Here is a 19,905-nt window from a genome sequence, read left to right as displayed (position 1 = left end):
GGTTTACATCCTTATTTTAATTAGAATTATGTCACTTTTGGATACACTGTAATATCCATGCTCCACCAATGGGAAGCATTCTACTAACAAATGTCATTCCACACACTGCCAACTGCTCTGTTGCATTACATTTGTTTACAAAGGCATGCTAGCCGTAGCAAACATTCACTTATGTGGCTCCATAAATATTCTTATTTTCTAAATCTGAGTTGCCTTATGGTACGACTTGGAACACCTTGGATAATGCAAAGGCCTATTAACTATGTACCTTCATGTTCACATTGTTGATCATGTTTAATCTTTATGTGTACAACAATTTGTTAGATAGTTGTGTGCTATTTAACGTTTTATTTAGTGTTTCTTACTAATCATAACTATATTATATTGTTTAGGCAATCAAGGATATGCCCTTCAGCCATGGCTGATGAACAGATTTGTACACCTTCAAAGTGACAGTCAAGAGATATTTATTAAGTATTTAAGGAAAACTCATTGACTGGGCAGGTAGTGTGTTAAAATCCAGATTCCGAAGTTTGGACCAATCAGGATGGAGAAGACTTTATCATGCACCAAAGGTCTATAAATTAGCTCTGGTTTGTGCTGCACAACATATGTAAGTATTCAAAAGGTGATGGGAATGCTTTAATTAATCTGAGCCACTGGCAACTACTCAGGGCTGCATCCCACTGCATCATTATTTTGCACATCATGCCACCTCAGTTTGGACAAAGCTATATGTCTTGACGCGCTCCATTGAGCACAGTCCAGGCTGAAATTCCAAGCCGGTCCCTCCCTGATCCAGAACACAAGCAATTCATGACCTTTGCTATGGGCTCATAAACCAGATATAGCTTGGTTCCTGTGACACAGTGTGCAAGAGACCCACGTTTGTGCATACCCATTCCACTTCAGACTGGACTGTTCCTATGGAAAACCGAGTCAAGACTGATTTGCATATGGTTCATTCCAAACTGGAATTGCATGATGAGCAAAGAAACAATGGATTTAGGCCCAGATCTCTGTTCTGGGTTGAGTCTTTGACCTTGTTCATCATTCCATCTATCATTTGTTCTTTTTGCATTTGTCACCCTAAGTGGGACTGGAATGCCCAGACGTAGGTCTTGTGCTCACAATGCCACTGGAGTCAAGCTCTCCTGGTTGATGAAGGGTGATACTCCCAAACCGATCTTAGGAAGCTTGTTACTGGTCCAGGGAGGACCGAGCCTGGCTGTTCGGGCTGGACTGTTCCCATTGGGAGCATTTTAAAGATTGATTTGCATATGGCTGTGTCCAAACTGGGTTGGGGTGAAAAACAACAAACAATGGATTTAGGCGCAGATCACTGTACAGGAAGTGAATTTTTAACATTGTTCAGTGTTCCTTCAGTCATTTGTTCTTTTTGCATTTGTCACCTTAAGTGGGACATGTATGCCCAGACGTCGGTCCCGTGCTCACCAAGCTATCCTAGCTGAAGAAGGGTGATACTATGAAACTGTCCTAGGATGCCTATTTCCAGGCCATGGAGGACCTGGCCTGCAAGTTCGGGCTGGACTGTTCCCATGGGGAGCAGGGTCAAGACTCATTTGCATACAGCAGGGCAGACCCAGGGAGGCATCTGGAGGGGGATTTGTTCCCATAGCTGAAAACAAGAGGTTAGTCAACTGACTCTTGGAGTCACTTCAACCTGGGATGAAGGGTGCAGGTCCAGTGTTCCTTTTCAGCAAGCAGGGCAGACTTCCAGCATCAGAGCGGCATGGTATCCTTCTTCTGTAGTCCACAAGTCCAGTAGTGGACTGAAGAGTTTAGTCAAGAGTACAATATTTATGCTTGGTGTCATCTTTGAAGTAAGAGAAGCTTCTAGAGCTTTTCACCCCCAGAGGGCTTGGCATTTTTGGCCTCCCTGCCCTTGACACCTTTTGTTCGGGGGGAAAATATACTGGTGTGAAACCTTTTGTGAGTGTGCTGAGGCAGAGGTTTTGTGATGTGCAAGTGGAGTAGATGACAGTTCCACCTCTGTATCAAGCCAGAGATTGCTCATTCTTCCAACACCTATTTCCCCTTTGTTTCACTATCAGGGTGCAATAAATGAGGACCAACTGCCCGTCACAACTAGTCATGTGACTCAGGTTACAGTATGCAAGCACCAAATGGTTAGTACAAGAAAATGACAACTTTCTAAAAGTGGTGTTTTCAGAATTGTGATTTAAAATCCAACTTTACCATTAAAGAGGTATTTAAAATAAAATTCTTTAGAGACAAATCTCGGTTTTCTTACTTCAATCAACAAAGTCTTTATTTCGATTTTTAGAAAAATCATAAAAGTCATCAGCATAAAAGACAGTTTGTAACAATATTTAAAACAAAACAAGCCAGCAATATAAGACAGAATAAAAACCGTTAAAACAGGAGAACAAAATTTTAAATATATACAAGACATCAGCTTTCCTTAGAAGGAGGGATAAGGAGGGGCCTTTCAAGTGAGTGCTACTGAGAAAGTCTCAGCTTATTAGCTCTTATCACCCAGGCCCATCCCAGAAACGTTGCCACTGCTATCACAATAGCTTGTTCTGTGTCAGTCCTAAGAACCCTCCGGGCTGCCATGGCTACCCTGAAACCCACATTTTTACAAATAGGGTTCATCCATTTTAGTCTAAGGTTTCTATAAGATGGGCATATGAAAAAGAAGTGTGCAGTTGTTCCAACACCTCTGGGCAGAACGGGCAATGCCCTCCACAGCCCAGATTCCAACTAAGCATATGGAACCCCCAAGGTAAGGAACCCACCCTAAACTGATGATACAGTTTTCTTTCCAGAGTGCTTTTAATAATATCCCAATATGGCTCTAAAGACAAAGTCATCTTGAACTCTAAGAATCCAATAGTTAGGGAATTATTACTCTGGGATAGTCGTTGTTGCTCTATATGTTTCCAGTAAGCTGCTTTTAATATCTTCTTAGAGGGGAAGACCACTGAGGAGGAAGATTCCCATAAGTTCCTCATGCCCATGGCTACTAGAGTTGACTTGAGTTCCCTGAACCACGGAATCTTGTCAGAGGTGTTCATGGACTTAACTTCGCTCAAGACCTGTGCATACTGTGCCAGCTCGGGAGTCGTCCAGAGTCGGCGGCAATAGGCTATGGGGCGAAATCGAGCCTGGTCCCTAATGTTCCTACTACGCGTGTTGAGATACAGGGGGAGCAATGGTGTAGAATTGGGAAGGCCCAGAAGCGCTCGGAAGAAGTTATTATGTGCCACGGCTAGGTGTGATAAATCACTGAAGTCCCAGAGTTCCGCACCATATAGAATCGAAGCCCCCACCTTGATGTTATAAATTTGTAATGCGGGAGCAATAGGCTTAGATTTAGATTGTTTATGCTATCTAAGCAGGGCAACCGCCAACTGTGAGTGCTTCAAGTTCATTGCATCAATATGGAATTTCCAGGAGAAGTTTTTACCTATTGTTAATCCTAGGTACAGGAATGCGTCTATTTGTTCCAGGGGGCTTGCTCCAAACTAACCCTCCCCCTCACAGTTTTATTCTTGTAATAAATAATACATTGTGTTTTGGACACATTGATATCTAGATCCTGGTCACGACAAAACGCCTCCAAACAGTTAAGGGCGTCCTGTAGTCCCCTTTGAGTTCTCAACAACAACAGTGTAATGTCTGCGAACATCAAAAGGGGAATGTGCAAACCCGCAATTCTAGATGCGTCTGTTGGTTGTTTGTCAAAGTATTGTATAAATATGTTGATAAACAGAGAAAAAAGTGTAGGGGCCAGAACACACCCCTGCCTGACTCCCATTCCAACCTTAAACCTGTTCACCACATTACCTTGCTTCCCCCATCGCACCTGGGCATAATTTGCGTGGTGCAGCCTAACAATAATATTCAAAAGTGCTGAAGATAGTCCCATTGAGCGGAGGGCCAGCCATAGTTTGGCCTGAGGGTCCAGGTCAAAAGCTGTCTTTAAGTCAATGAAAGCAGCGTAAAGTGACCCCCTTCCCAGAGTTACAACTTTCCAATGAACAGCCGCAAACCTAAAGGCCTGATCAACTGTACCAGTATGGGAGCGAAAGCCGGCCTGTAAAGGTGTCAAAATAGTATTGTCCTCAATCCAAGATTGAAGTCTACCCAGGACCAGACTTGCCACCACCTTCTGGATACTGTTGATCAGGCTAATGGGCCTGTAAATATTAGGAAGGGAGCGATCCCCTTTTTTAAATATTGGGATAATCTCCGCTCCCGCCCATGTTTTAGGCGGGGGTGCTTCACTTATTTATTTATTTATTTATTTATTTATTTATTTATTTATTTATTTATTTATTTATTATTTATTTGTTGAACTTAAAAAGCACACTATCACCTTGCAGGCATCCTGGCGCAGATGGCTCAAGAGGAGGGGGGGTGTCAGAACAGGCCAGCCAGACTACCTTACTTGGGGAACAGCCAAGTTTTAACACTTTTCCTGAAGCGGAGATGCTCCTTAATTTGCCTGATTTCGCACGGGAGCATGTTCCATAATTTGGCAGCTGCCACCTCAAAGGATCTACCCCCTGATCTAACCTTCCTAAACCTAGGCACTCTCACCAGTCTAGCCGATGAGGAGCGAAGCAGCCTACTTGGGTTGTACCAAGCAAATTTAGATTGCAGAGGTAAAGGTCCAATCCCATGAAGCGCCTTAAAGACGAGACAGAGGGACTTAAATTGTACCCTTTGTCTCAAAGGGAGCCAATGAAGTTCCGCCAGAGCAGCCGGCGCGTGCGCTCTTCTGGGAAGCCCCAAGACCAACCTAGCAGCCGCTGATTGAATTCTTTGGAGCCTATCCAACAAGAAGCCTGGAGATTCAAGTAGTAGGGCGTTACAATGATCCAGCCTACTAAGGATCATGCATCTTGCCACTTGGGCGCGCGCCTGAGATGGCAATAATGGCAGGATCTTCCGCAGAGACCGCAGAATTGCAAAGCAGCAGGAGGTCGTTTTTGCAACCTGAGTCTCCATGCTAAGTTTATTATCAAACATAACCCCTAAATTAAGTACTGATTCCACTGGCCGCACTATGTTCGCTTTCTCAGGAGGCCAGAAGTTCCTTGGAAACGGACAGGAGATCTTATTCCCAGGACTGAAAAGCACCTCCGTCTTTCCAGCATTGAATTGAAGGTAGTTATTCTGCAACCAGCGTGACACGTATCCCGCAGACATTTGTGAAACAAGTCCACTGGGTCGAGTCCTCTCCCTCGAAGGAGAGGATCATCTGCGTCTCGTCCGCATAATTTATTATATTGATCTTGTAAGATTTAATAAGCGTGATCAGAGGTCTTAGATACAGATTAAAAAGGATAGGACTAATTGCCGAGCCCTGTGGCACTCTGTGCAGAACAGGGGAGAACACAGACTGAAAAGGGGGCAGGGACACCACCTGCTGCCTGTCCTGCAAAAACAACGAAATTAAAATCAGAGCGCTACCTCTCACCCCAGCATCACTTAGTCGACTCAACAAAATCTCATGGTTAACCGTATCAAAGGTGGCAGACATGTCAAGCAGAATAAATATAGCTGCCTGTCCCCTGTCTGCACGCCTTTGAAGCTCATCCATAGCGGTAACCAAGGCCGTTTCAGTCCCATGAGCCGGCCGGAAGCCAAATTGATCATCCTCTAATAAGTGATGCTGTTCCAGATGTTTCGAAAGAGTTAGGCTGACCATGCGCTCGACAATCTTAGCAGGAAAAGGCAGCAGGGAGATCGGTCTGTAGTTCCTAAAGCATTCAGTGTCTAAGGAAGGCTTCTTCAGCAGGGGAGATATCAAAGCCTGCTTCCACTGGACTGGAACAATACCACTGGCAAGCGATTGATTACAAATCAGGCGAAGGGTAGGGAATAATTCATCCTCATACTCCTTCCAAATCTTGTGTGGCACAGGGTCCAAAGGAGAACCGGAGGAAATACCCCGTGCCAACCTGCTAAAGGCTTCTTCCATAAGAGGTATAAACTCTGATAGTAGTTCACCTAAGGGCCAAACTGGACCGTTAGACTTGTCCTCCGGAGACCTATGCCTGGTGAATGAGGAGCTAGTAATCTCAGAAGAATCCTCCAGATCCTTGATAATTAGCTCAATTTTTTCCTTGAAGAATTTAGCCAAATTCTCACAAAGCTCCTGAGACGGAACTATGGAGTTCTTGGAACAGTCAGGGCTAGTGAGACTATTTGAAAATACTCCTAGAGCTATTAGTAGCATTGCAGATCAAGGAAGAGAAATAATCAACCTTTAATTTTCCTAATCTGATTCTTAAACTCCAGGATTTTACGCTTCCAAAGCAACCTGTCTGTTTCCTCGTAATCACTCCTCCAGCTTCTCTCCGCTTGTTTGCACCCCAGTTTCAAATTTTTCAAAGTGTCATTGAAGCAGGGAGCAGAGGTTTTCCCCTCACAGCTGCGTACTTTAAGGGGGGCATGAGAGTCTAGCGCCGAGGTAATTGTAGCGCAAAGTGAGGTATAATTCAACCCAACTTGTTTGTTCAGAGCGAAGCACTCTCCAACTTTAAAGACCGAGTCAGAAGACTTCAGTCGGGCAAGGACCTTCCAGTCTCTACACAAAAACTGTTTTATAGCCCGTGGAGCCCTCGTCTGGAAGCCATTCATTTTAGCATAGAATTTGACGAGGGAGTGATCTGTCCAATCCATAGGCAAGATTTCCCCCATAACCAGCAAGTGGGGAACAGTGAAGACTAAATCAAGGAGGTGCCCCGCCTTGTGAGTAGCTTCTGTGACTTGCTGATAAAGACCGAGACCTTCACATGAGTGAAGCAGATTTAATAGACCTGAGTCTAGGGAGCCATTTAGCCATAAATTCAAATCCCCTAAAATTATCAACTTGTGGTGTGAAGCTGCCATATTAGTAAGGGTAGCTAGTAGCGATTGTTGCTGCTGAGCAGTGAAAACCCCCGGAGTTCTGTAGCATAAAACCCCAGTAAAAATATTCCCGTCGCAGCTTTTTATAGATAGGCCCAGCAATTCCATTCCATCCACCGGATCCATGTTAATGGGTCCAATCTTCCAGGATGCTTTATAAAGGACCCCAACTCCACTACCTCTCCTGTTAGGCCTAGGGAGATGTAGGAATTGAAAACCAGATGGACAAGCCCAGCCGGGATCAACCTCACAGTCAGGACGCGTCCATGTCTCATAAACAGTACATCAAGCTTGTGTGTATCTATCAAAAGTTGAATCTCCACGCTATGTCTTGGCAGGGACCTCACATTCAGGAGCCCACACATAAGGAGATCACCGGCAACAATGTCTGCCAATGGATGAGCTGAATCCAGCAGCCCCAGTGTCCCCCTATCAGCGTGGTGCTCACCAATATGCAAAAGCGTCTCTCTAGAGTAGTGCGGAAAAAGTATGTTTGTCGGCATTCCTCAGCGTGATAAAGACCGGAAGCACAGCTGGCACCTAGCGCTTCCTTGGCGTGGACAGGCGCAGATGGGCTTGTGTTCGCCCCAGCGTTGTTTTTATGGAGCCCAGAGCATGATGCCCCGACCACTAGAACGTGGCCCAAACTACCCCCAAGATGGCGGGTCCGCTCGCACAGACGGACCCGACCAGGGGAAAGCACACAGGAGCCCGAGGAGACCACTCCGGTCCACCAAAGATAAGGGCAGTGCAAAATAGCAATTATCAGCAAATGTGGCAGGTTAAAAACAAAGGAACAGCTTCTTTAACATTCCAGCGTAAAATTAGCAGAAGCTTCAGGGGTGCACATCCGTGTTAGCAGAGCCCTGCCTGACACAGCAGCCACCCTCGAGAGCCGGGTTAGCCCCTGCATTAGCCAGAAATAGTATATAAGAAGCCCAAGTATCAGGGTCCGATAAGAAAAGATCAGCCTGCACACAATCTGGACGCGGAGCTTTTCCACGGGGAATACATTTCAGGACTTTTAGGACCTCAGTTTTTGTAAATAAAACACATGGTTCTAAAATCGGTTCAATTAAAGCGGTGGTACCACTAGGAGGGCCTTCCAAATTTGGCTTCAAAATAAGAGACCCAAACTTCTGGGGAAACATTATTTTCAGGAGCAGTAGAAATATTGCCCCTGCCCCAATTTAAGGTATCCATGATCTCATCATATCCCTATCCTTGCTAGCCTCCAGCGAGTCCAACCAATATTTGTCCTCACAGGCAGTTCGAGCTGACTGTTGCTGCTCTGTATATAAACGTCGGGCTATTATAGTGGCTGGCCCGTCCCGTGGCTTAATTGCCCTGGCCAAGATCTTATAGGCCTTCCTACAGGAGCCATTATACCAAGAAGCTCTACGAGGTTGTCCTTTACTCTGTGTCTTACTCTAGTAAAATGTGACTTAAGGTCCCCAAACAAGGTATCATGTAACCCGATAATCACACTATTAATGTGCTCCTGGGAATCACAGGCTTGTAGGGAAGAGAGAGCGTCACCAACCAGGGATTTCATTGAGTTCCTAGCCTCTTTATTTTCGTTAATATACTGCCAGCGAACTCTTCCCATGTTGTTGGTGAGAACAAGCTCACCTGAACTAATTTTGCTGGGTCGTTGGGCGGTTGTAATCGTGGACAATAGTTTAAGACTCAGGACTAAGGGATAGTGATCGCTTTCACATCTTGGATGAACCACCATATCTATCAGCATAGGCCAGAGGGGCATTTTTAATATGATATAGTCAATATAACTACATCTAGAACCTATACTGTAAGTGTTCCTGGCCAATCTATCCAAGATCGCTCTCCCATTTACAGCCCTGAGGCTTTTAGCTAAACAAAGACCCTTGAGATGCAAAGCTGCATCGGTCCATTTCTTTATAGGCGGGATTGAAAGCTGGTGAATATCCCACTTGGTGTCCTCCTCCCATCCTAAATCAGCATTTTCACTGTCTAAGGGCTCGAATGTCCAATTAAAATCTCCTGCTAAAATAACATTACTTAATATACGAAGAGTTCCTAAAAAAAATTCTAAATCTACCATTACTGGTGAAAGTTTACCACCTGGAGCCCCTCTAGCATAGACATTAAGCAAGAGAAGATCAAACACTCCCTTTTTTTAGCTTTAAAACCAAAATATCTGGACTCTCAAGGTTGACTTCCTGAACAATCCAACCCCTATCCTGTCTAACCCAGACAGTCAAGCCTCCCGATGGCCTACCGCTTTTCCCAGGAATCGCTTCCTTTGAGTAATTAGGATAACTTGGGGAAAAAATGGGCGTTAAAGCCCAGGTCTCTTGGAAGAGCCAAATGTCACATGTCACAATAAACTCTGCCCAATCGGCAGAGCCAAGCCTTAGAGAGAGACATGCAATATTCTATGAAGCCATGGTGAAATTATGCTGATTCGGTAGGGTTTTTAAGGGCAAGGGTAAACATTCTGGCCCTTGTAATTCGTCTCTCTGAGCTGTCTCCCCATGAAAAAACAGAAACAATTCTCAGGAACTAGCGGAACTGGTAGGGGGTCAAATTGGCTCATGCCAGTGGGATCCTTAGTTGAAACAACCTCATTTGTATTAGATGGAACCTGGGAGTCTTTCTCGTGACACAATTTAGAACTCCCAGAAATACTTTCGTCACAACCAGCGAACACACTAAGGGTGGGATTCGGAGGTAAGGGTATGGCCCAAGGGTAGTTTGTAAGACAGCCCTCCTCATATGGAGGCCTCTTGGGGAATGCATAATTAATCTCCAGTCAATCAAGCTCCTCCAAGGTTAACAGAGGATCAAATCTATTCCTCAGGCACAATGTACCATGCTTGTCAGGGAGAACATCTAACATTGGGTGACAGAGACATAACCCACCAAGTGAGCTGACATTCCTCCTCAGGTGTTCTAGGCCTCCACTATAAGTCGATTTACCCATCAGGTAGAAATAGCCCAGGGGCATGGCTTAATGGGACTCGATTGATTAAAAGACCCCCACTTGAGTATATGATCAACCACTCTATAATCCCTAAAATGTATAACCACACAATCCCCTGGAAAGTCTGTGCACCTTTTCCCAAGCCACCTAACCCTTTGAACAAACAAGATTTCCCCCTGGTCGATCCCCAAGAGCGGTCTGTTCCTGTTCAGCCAGAACGTTATTTTGTTCTATAATTCAACAAAAGATTCTGAACGATATGGCTTCAGCTCAGGTACCCCAGCTAATATAACAACATAGGGGGATGCCTCTGGGGGCAGATAAATGCAGGGTAATTGGTTGTTGCTCTGCTTAGATGGTATCCCTCTAGTTGGACCCATAGACTGAAGCACTGGAAGGGACGGCATTTAGTTAGGACCCTTCGGGATAGTTGTTGTCTGTGCAGTTTTCACATCAACAGTACTAGAAAAACTTCTAGAAGGAGCACTGGTTATTTGATTAGGCTGTGGAGCTAAGGGCAATGCTGGGCCTATCAAGGGGCTATTTGGACAGCAGATGGTAGACTTACTGGGGGTGGAGGCAGATTCTCAGAAGTGGCCTCAATACCGGGAGATTTAGCAACTGGGGGAGGGTATGTGGTACTTCCTGTGTTCCCCCCTTGTTTTCAAAAGGGTGACTACTTTTTCTATCCGACTCAAGATTGTTTTCACCTGTGAATTTATAAGTTGGTTAATATGTGATTGTAGGTCGGAGATTAGTTGGCACGCCCAACTAGGGGGTGCCTGCGATCGCGGTACGTGCTCTATATCCTACCCTACTCTCCAATTGTTATCTTCACTCGGGGCTAAATGATTTTTACCTAATGTGGCCCCCTTGTGTTTAATTTTCCTCAAGATGACCCCATTTTTTTTGTAAGAGGTGCCTTTCCCTTGCCTTTGATTTTGCCTTGGGCTTCTATACTTGGGAACTGTGCACAGGGAATCTCCTCGACAGGCAGCGTTAAAGAGTCACAAAGGGAATTAAGAATGGTGTATGTCTCAATCTCTTGGGGCATAGGAGTGGGGTCAATTTGCGGAGTGAGCGATAAACGCTTTTCGGTGCGCTCAATTTTGCATGACACCGCACCAATGGCTTTTTGAAGCATTTTATCTATTGCGGTGGGTTGATTAGACGTGGTGGAAATAGTACCCTTTTGCTTTGCCAGGGATCTGAAGTGTGGGAGATGGTTTTACCCATTTTGGATGACCTAGTTTGCACAGAACTTGCCATTATCCTTAGGTGACTGGGGAAAGGTGACTAAGAATCTTTCATATTCGTGTCGCGACTGCAGTCCAAATTAATACACAATATTTAGTGATTCAAACCCACCCAAGTCTATTCCGAATACAAACACCCAACTCTGCTGTACTAACAATACAAATACCAGAGTCTTAGGGGGTATGGCCCAGTCCAGTTTCTCCCAGTCAAGGACCGGCACAGACAGGCCCGCACTTTGTCCCTGGCTTAGTCCCAGCTTCGTCAGGCGCCGCAGAGGAAGGAGAGTGGCTTTTAAGCGTGGTAACAGCGCATCTCCCTGACTTGCAACAGGTGGAGAAGCAGCTATGCACCCTGGGGGCATGTAGCCCAAAGCCCGGGTGTAAACGCTAGGGTGCTCGTTCTCTTGGCGGAACAGGCAGCCCTCCTTCTCTCGTCCTCTCACTGCCATCTGCACACCCCGCCTCGCCAGTCACAGGGCAAACAAAAAAAGGCTCAATAGAGGCTCCCAATGCGCAGGGATGATGGCAGCGCTTTTAAGCATGGTAACAGCGCGTCCTGACTCGCCACAGGTGGAGAAGCAGCGATGCACCCTGAAGGCTGTAGTTCAAAGCCCGGGTGTAGACGCTGGGGTGTTCGTTACTTGGGGGAACAGACAGCCCTCCTCCTCACGTCCTCTCACCGCCACCTCCACACCCCGTCTCGCCAGTCACAGGGAAAACAAAAAAGGCTCAGTAGAGGCTCCCAATGCACAGGGATGATGGCAGCACTTTTAAGCATGGTAACAGGGCATCTCCCTGACTCGCAACAGGTGGAGAAGCAGCAATGCACCCTGGGGGCTGTAATCCAAAGCCCGGGTGTAGACACTGGGGTGCTCGTTACTTGGGTGAACAGGCAGCCCTCCTCCTCTCGTCCTCTCACCACCACCTGCACACCCCGCCTCGCCAGTCACTGGGCCAACAAAAAAAGGCTCAATAGAGGCTCCCAATGCGCAGGTATGATGGCAGCGCTTTTAAGCGTGGTAACAGTGCGTCTCCCTGACTCGCAACAGGTGGAGAAGCAGCGATGCACCCTAGGGGATGTAGTCCAAATCCCTGGTGTAGAGGCTGGGGTGCTCGTTACTTGGGGGAACAGGCAGCTCTCCTCCTCTTGTCCTCTCACCGCCACCTGCACACCCCGCCTCGCCAGTCACATGGCAAACAAAAAAAGGCGCAATAGAGGCTCCCAATCTCTTTCTTACTTGCTTTCAATTGAAAGTTATCACTTATTCACAGTAAAATTCAAATTTAGGTGTTTTTCGCATCCAAGAAATGTATAACTTAAAAGAACATATGCAAACTTTTAAATAGACTGCAACTTACCCTCTGGGCTGTTTAGGGCTGAATCTAGGGGTGACTTACGTGTATCAAAAAGGAAGGTTTAGACCTGGTTGAAGGGTGATTCTGGCAGGTCGAAATGGCAAGTGTAAAACTGTACACACAGGCTGCAATGGCAGGCCTGCTCATTTTGAAAAATGCTACTTAAGTGAGTTGCACAATAAGCACTGCAGGCCCATTAGTAGCATTCAATTTACAGACCCTAGGTGTGGGTAGTGCCACTTTACTAGGGACTTACAAGTAAATTAAATGTGGCAATTGAGTGTAAGCTAATCTGTACGATATTAAAAGGAGAGAGCACAAGCAATGTAGCAAAGGCTAGCAGTGTTAAAATGCAGAGTCCTCAAAGTCAACACCAATGGGTTTAGAAAACAGGAGGGTAAAAGCAAATAGCTTGGGAATGACCCTGCAGAGAGGGACAAATCCAACAAATAGGAAACACATATGATAACCTGTAAAACAGGGAGAGATGTGAATATATGTAAGACCAAATGACATTTGCTGATAAGTGAAGAATAATAATGAAGATTGCAATGATTTACAAATGATTAAAATATAATATATTTACACATTACAAAATAAACTACTTATCTACCTGTTCAACATTAAGGTTTAAGGGGCTTATCTTATTTATAAGCCCCTTGCATCACTGATGCATCACTTTTAACATGTACCGACAGCGCAAGGTGCTGTAAATAGCCCATAAGTTTCAAATGTGTTCAACTTGTAATAACATAAAGTTAGTTTGTGAATTGAGTAACTACCTAACATAAGAAATCTCAACATAATGTTTGAAAATAGCTACTATTATCTAAAATGAAAGACAAAGAAGCACAAATATAGTGAAATATTAATATTCAATAAAAAAAATGTATGACACTGAGTCAATAATTACATAAAAAGGAAAGTCAGCTTTCCTGAAGAGGAAAGCCTTTAATATATTCATTTTAAACAGGAGAAGAATACATCCGATTTTATGAAGCTCAACAGAATAATAAATAAATTGGACCATTTTCAGGACAGAATGCATACAAGCAAGAATGTATAGAACAAATTAACACTATTGCACTAAAAGTGGAATGTAGATGAATTAGAAAAAGATTCCATGATGCAAAACACCTGACTACAGAAAGAATTGTTCAAGAGCAATTCACTATTGTTTACTCCCAGATATGTGTTTTTTTATATAGTCCTCAATTATGCGATCTTCATGATTATGGCAAGCAAGGTCAGCTCCTGTTCGTTGGATAAGAGACCGCCCTTAGATAGTGAGGTAAGACCATGTCTTAAACATCCTACAAATTATTTGATTATTACCACCATGGAGCCACCATGATGATTCTCTTGACTTTGTTTGATCGAGAAGTTGGAATCATTGGACGTCCCTCCATACCCTGCCACATAGATCATGTCCCAAAGTTCCCAATACTGTGTACCTTTGCTTTTCCCTCTAGATTCATCTAATTTCCTAAAGGTGTCAACTGAACAGAGCCACCTTAGGAGGAGATGGAAGAATCCAATTTATACACACCTCCCGTCTGGCTAATAACATTAAAGTAAATAAAAGATGTTTCTGGTTTTTACTTAAAACAATATTAGGTTCATTAGGGTCCAGAATGCCAAAAATAACAGTAAAGATACTTACCTTAATATTGGTGTTTAGAGCCTTATCAACAATCTTACCAATTTCATTCCAGTAAGCATCAAGATGGGCACATAAATAAAACATGTAGATATTGTTTGCCTTTATCTTGCGGCATTTAAGACACTTTTTCGTCACCTGTTTGTTCATTTTTGTTAGTCTTCAGGTGTCCAGTAGGACCCTTGCAAAGTAAAAATATGATTTTTCCTAAGGGGTGCAGAAACTAAAATATGCCATAAAAAAGTACAGGCTACTTGCCAAAGTTGCTGCAAGTCTTGAGCCGAAAGGATATTCTTCCATTTTACATCTGATGTGCTGAAATCGACCTGTCTCTGAATCAGGCACCAGTACCATTTTGAGATTTCTTTTCAGGCTGGGTCTTTTTGTATTTCTTCCTCTAGCTTCCCAATATGTTCTGACATGATCACTTGTTCTTTAGACCAGCTATCCAACTATTAGTATTTGAACCTTGATATTTCCACATTAGTTCTTTCTGATAAAGTGTCCCAACTTTTTAAGTTACCATTTTCTAAAAGTTCTCCCCATTTCTCTATTCCTGCTCTTTTTAGAGGGCCTGCTAGGGAGTCCTTCAAGCATTCTGGTGTTCTCGGAGAATTCCATATTGATGCTAGTGGACTGAAGTACTGGAACTTCCATATCTTCCTTATCTCTTACCATAACTTGTACGCTTGTACGCTGATCCCAGTACCTTTAGTCTGATTTTTTTTCAATATTTAAGGTGGCAAAACCTATAAAGACAATGATCATGTTCAGTTACTGCTTTCCAATAGGCAGAGTAGAGTTTGTGCGATCGAAAAAGATTCCTGATATTCTTAAATTGGAAGGCTTTGTAGTACATCATGAGGTCTGGGCTGGCTATCCCCCTTTGATTTTTCTTTTGGCAGAGGTTTTTCCAGGCTATCCTTACTCCTCTAGAGGCCCAGAGAAAGGAGTTTATTTCGCCCTGAATCTTTTTTATCCAGTGTGATTTAAACTCCAAATGAATAGCATTTAATACAAAAGTAAACTTTGGTAGAATAGCCATTTTGATAATGTTAGTACTTCCCATGAAAGTAATGGATAAACAGCTCCATGATTTTAATAGCTTCCTTATCTCTTTAGCTTTTAAGTCCAAATTTACGTGGGCAATTTCATAAATATTTTTTAAGACTTCTATCCCCAAATATTTGATTTTGTTTTTAGATTCTATCACTGGCGTGGTTGTGTTCCAATGCATTACCTCGGTCTACTGGTGGTTGATCTGGTAACCAGAGATGCTCCCAAATTCTGTTAATAGACACGTTATGCTGCTGAGGGATTTATTCAGGCTGCTTGTATAGATCATTAGATAGTCGGTGTATAATGCCACTTTCAAATTCCATCCCTTGAAATTAAAGGAATGGTTTCATGACCGCCTTATCATCTTAGCTAAAGGTTCTATATAAAGATTAAAAAGATGGGGGGAGAGCAAGCATCCCTGTTTGGTGCCTCTTTTGATCTGATAACCTTTTGTTAAGCTACAATTAATATGCATTTTTGCCACGGGAGCCAAGTATATATTCGCTATTACTCTTGAGAAATTTTCCCCTAGGCCATAGCAAAGGATAGCCTCTTGCAGAAATGACTAATTCACGCAGTCAAAAGCTTTGCCCGCATCAAAAGTAAGAACCGCAAGAGGTGATTTTTCCTGTACAGCAATATCAATTGCTCCAATAAGTTGATGAGTGAGATCATGCAACTGTCTCCCACTTATGAAGCCCTTCTGATCGTTATTGAACCTATCTCAAGAGAGTCACGACCTTCGACTACCTTGGGATACGCCTTTCAGATAAAGCGTAATGGAAATTCCATCTCGATAAAATGCTCTTGAACCACAAACGTGTGGCCGGGGCGTTGAGCTAAGAACACCGCTCATCATATAGCAGACTTATTGCCCCAGCACTCATTGTGTATCGAGCCAAGGCAGTCAGTTTTGCCCTTTGCGGAGCCAAACTATTGGATTTTGATAATCTCAATGAGATCAGCAGATCAGAAAACAAATTCTTTAGTGACCTCATCATGTACCACAGGGTACACCCTTAACCCCCTTGTTATATGATCTGGATAGGCGCCACATTAAAGATCTGGCCAAACCCTGCTGTATTGGGCACGTCTTAGGCGTACTCTCGAACTTTGCCAACTACGCTGAGGCCTTCACTGAAATAATGGGGTTGGACACTGGCAAGAAGATAAAATGGATCTCAAATGTCAAGGCTTTGCTGATAACCCTGGGTCTCAAAGAGTCATGGGATTCCGAAAGCCCGCCTAGCAAAGTAGAGCTGAAACGCATTTATTGGGATTGGATAGACGCCAGAGATCTCAGCCTCCCAAATTTAGGAAGGCTTACCTTACAGATGAGTTTCTTCAACACAAACCACCTATAGCCCTCGGACCATATCTGGATGTGATCCAGACCCCAATGGATAGGGCATTATACACATATTCAATTCAGATTTGGCACAATCTTTGTATACAAATTTACTGTGAAGTGGCGCTCCTCCAATCAGACCGCCACAGAATGCCCATCCTGCAGGAACTCTAAAGAGTGTATTGCACACCTTATGTTTGCTTGCCCTGCTTACGCTAATGCTAGGTCTTGCTGGCTTGTGCCAATCTTAAGCAACTGGGCACTCTAGACCATCGAGTTGCCCTACGTATACTAAGAACAGACCAGAGAACTTTATATGCTTGCGGTGTTGCCAAATTTTTGAGACGAGCCTGGTTAATCAGGCTTAGGGCTATACGAAGGGCTTCCCAAAACTAATATAGTGCTTAAGAGTATGAACATTGCACAACCGAAGTCTGTAATGCTATACCTTGATCCAGATAATTATTATTTTATATGTCAAACGTAATTGTTTTCTTTATTGTTTTAAACTCTTTTAAATCAAAATGATTTTTAAAACGCTGCAAAAAGCTGTAATTCTTATTGAATAAGGAGAATTGCATTGTAAGTTTTTATCTATTATGACGTGATGAACTATATTCCACTTTGAAACCTTTTTGTAATGCTTTTATGATATTTATATCGAAATAAAGCTTTGACTGACTGATACGTTTTTTTGATAGGGAGCCAAGTCTTTTTGCTAAGATCTGTGTGAATATTTTATGTCGTTATTTAGAAGCAATATGGGCCTTTTCGACTCACAATTAAGGGGATCTTTGCCAGATTTTAAAATTAGGCTAATAGTCGCCTCTTTCCATGTTTTTTGAATCTGGGAACCTTCTAAATAAATAGTGTCATAAAGGTCTGCTAATTGAGAGGCTAAAGGTTCTTTTAAGGCTAAGTAGAGTTCATTTGGGTTTGCATCGGGGCCAGCAGCCTTTCCTCTTTTCAAACTGTTTATCGCCTCCATGACCTCCTCAGTTGTGATAGCTCCATTTAATGATTCGCAAGAATCTACATCCAACTTAGGAAGTTGTGATCTTCTCAAATATAGGTCCACTGCAGAGGCTGAAGGCGAGAGGTTTTCCTCGTACAGTAACTGAAAGAAGTCTACAAAAGCTTCTTCTATGCCAGCCCTATCCTCTATGTTTTCTCCTTTGTTGCCCTTATATATTGCCTTGATTTTTTTCTGTTGGAGTCGGTTTTGAGCTTCCACGCTAAGAGTTTTCCGCCCTATTTGTAATTTGATAAACAACTGACCTGCCACCTCTTCTTTACCCTTTCCACCAGGTAGAATGCTATTCCATATTTCTTTTTTTAGTATTTCCCCCTTTACTTTGTTTTGATCTTCCTCCATAGTTGCAACATCCCACCTCTCTGGCCTCTAATTGTGATATTTTAAGCCCTTTTTCCGTAATAATGCTTATTGCTAGACAAATTAGGAACCCTCTACGCACAACTTTATAAGCGTCCCAAATGACATTGCTAGATACTTCTCCGTTGACACTGTCTTTAAAGTAGTTTACTGTTGTGTCTTTTATCTTGTATGTAAAGAGTACGATCGAATATCCATCTTTTCTCGCCCTGCATACAATTATGACCTATGTCTATCTGGACTAAAGAGTGGTCTGAGAGGTGAGCAGGCATATGGAACACTTTTTTCACCTTTTTGCTTAAGAGTTTATCAATAAAAAAAATCAATTCCTGAAGCATGGCCATATTTATGATTCCTATAAGTAAATCTGTTGCTATGGTCCCCTCTGGTTTTCCAAATATCTATTAATCCCAAATCATCTTTGAGTCTATACAACCACTCTCCCATTTTAGGGAGATTCAAAGCTCCACCAGGGGGGTGTCTATCCTTTTTTGGGTCTAACAGAATGTAAATCACCACCTAATATGAGTGGTGTGGACTCTGTTATTAACTGCGCATAGCGGGACTGAAGTGGTGAGGAATCATCTGTGTTAGGGCCATAGTACCCAACTGCAGAGAAAAAAATATCTCCCGACTTTGAGATATAACCCATCTGCCTCTTGAATCTGCTCTTCCCCCTACTAGTGTTAAATTAGAGAATTTTTTAATAATACTTGATACACCCTTAATACTTCAAGATTGCTTTGTGCAAACACTGTTCCCATCCCATTTTTCGCATTTCATAATTTCAAGCCACTCTTCTTTAAGAAGGTGGGTTTCTTGCAGTATAATTTTATCGCTCTTTAATAACTTAAGATATTCAAAGATTTTTTGTCACCTCCCCCTTGTTCCTAGCCCATTCACATTCCATGTCATTAATTTTAGATCGCCTATCTGGATAAAAGTTTATTGATCTGCATTTTTCCATGACGCTGTTTGCTATATCTTTCGCATATATGCCTACATTTTTTTGTCTTTTTTCCCAAATGCTCCCCACCCAAAGAATATGTATTGTGCTCAAAGAAAGTGAGGAAACCCTTAACACTACCTTAACACTACCCCCACCCCGGAGAACCCTCAACTAGGGACAAACCTAGTTGCCCTGTGCAACCGCTATCTTGAGAGTTCAATTTAACTGTCTTGGCTCTTGCAGTTAAACATTACTTATTACTTTTTGTTTTCATTCGCTCTAAAAAAAAAAAAAATTCCACTTCTTTCAGTTCTCTGAAATCAAATGTCTGGTTGTTCCACATAATCCGCAGGAGGGCTGCAAATTTCATTTGAACGGTTGCCCCTTCGGCCCTCAGGTCCTGCATGTAATTTCCTAGAGCCCACTGTCTGTCTGCCGTTGCCTTGGAGATGTCGGAACCCATTTTTATAGCTATACCCTTCTTTAGAGATAGTACCTGATTCAATGCCTGATTCAGGATACTTTCCTTTAAAGTATAGGTCTAGAAGTTAACTAGCACGCTGTGGATTTTTCCTTACTTCATTTTTTCTAAAAGGGTCCCTATGTACCCTTTGTATATCTTCATCTAAGATTTTTTCGTCCAACTCAGGGGTGAATTCTTTTAGCAAATTAACTAAAGAACTCCTTATGTTCTGCCCTTCCAAGTCTTCCAGAATATTCAGCAATCGTAAATTGTTCTTCCTTGTATTGTTTTCCAAGGTCTCAACTTTGTCCCTAAGTTTATTTTCGGTTAGTCTCAGCTTTTCAATATCATTTTGGCAAAGTTTTACAACCTCTCTGGTCAGCTCCAATGTATTCTCAATAGCCACAACTTTGTCCTCCAATGCATTGATCTGAGACTCCAAGGCCTCACATGTAGCCTGATTCTTTTATTGATTTTCCTCAGACTTTGCAAAGCTAAGTTTCATTTCCTTGAAAAGTGAGCCCATCAAATCACCAAATTTCGGCCT

The sequence above is a fragment of the Lissotriton vulgaris genome, chromosome 3_1, assembly GCF_964263255.1.
Source record: "Lissotriton vulgaris chromosome 3_1, aLisVul1.2, whole genome shotgun sequence".
NCBI classification, from domain to species: Eukaryota; Metazoa; Chordata; class Amphibia; order Caudata; family Salamandridae; genus Lissotriton; species Lissotriton vulgaris.
This window is presented reverse-complemented; position numbering follows the sequence as displayed.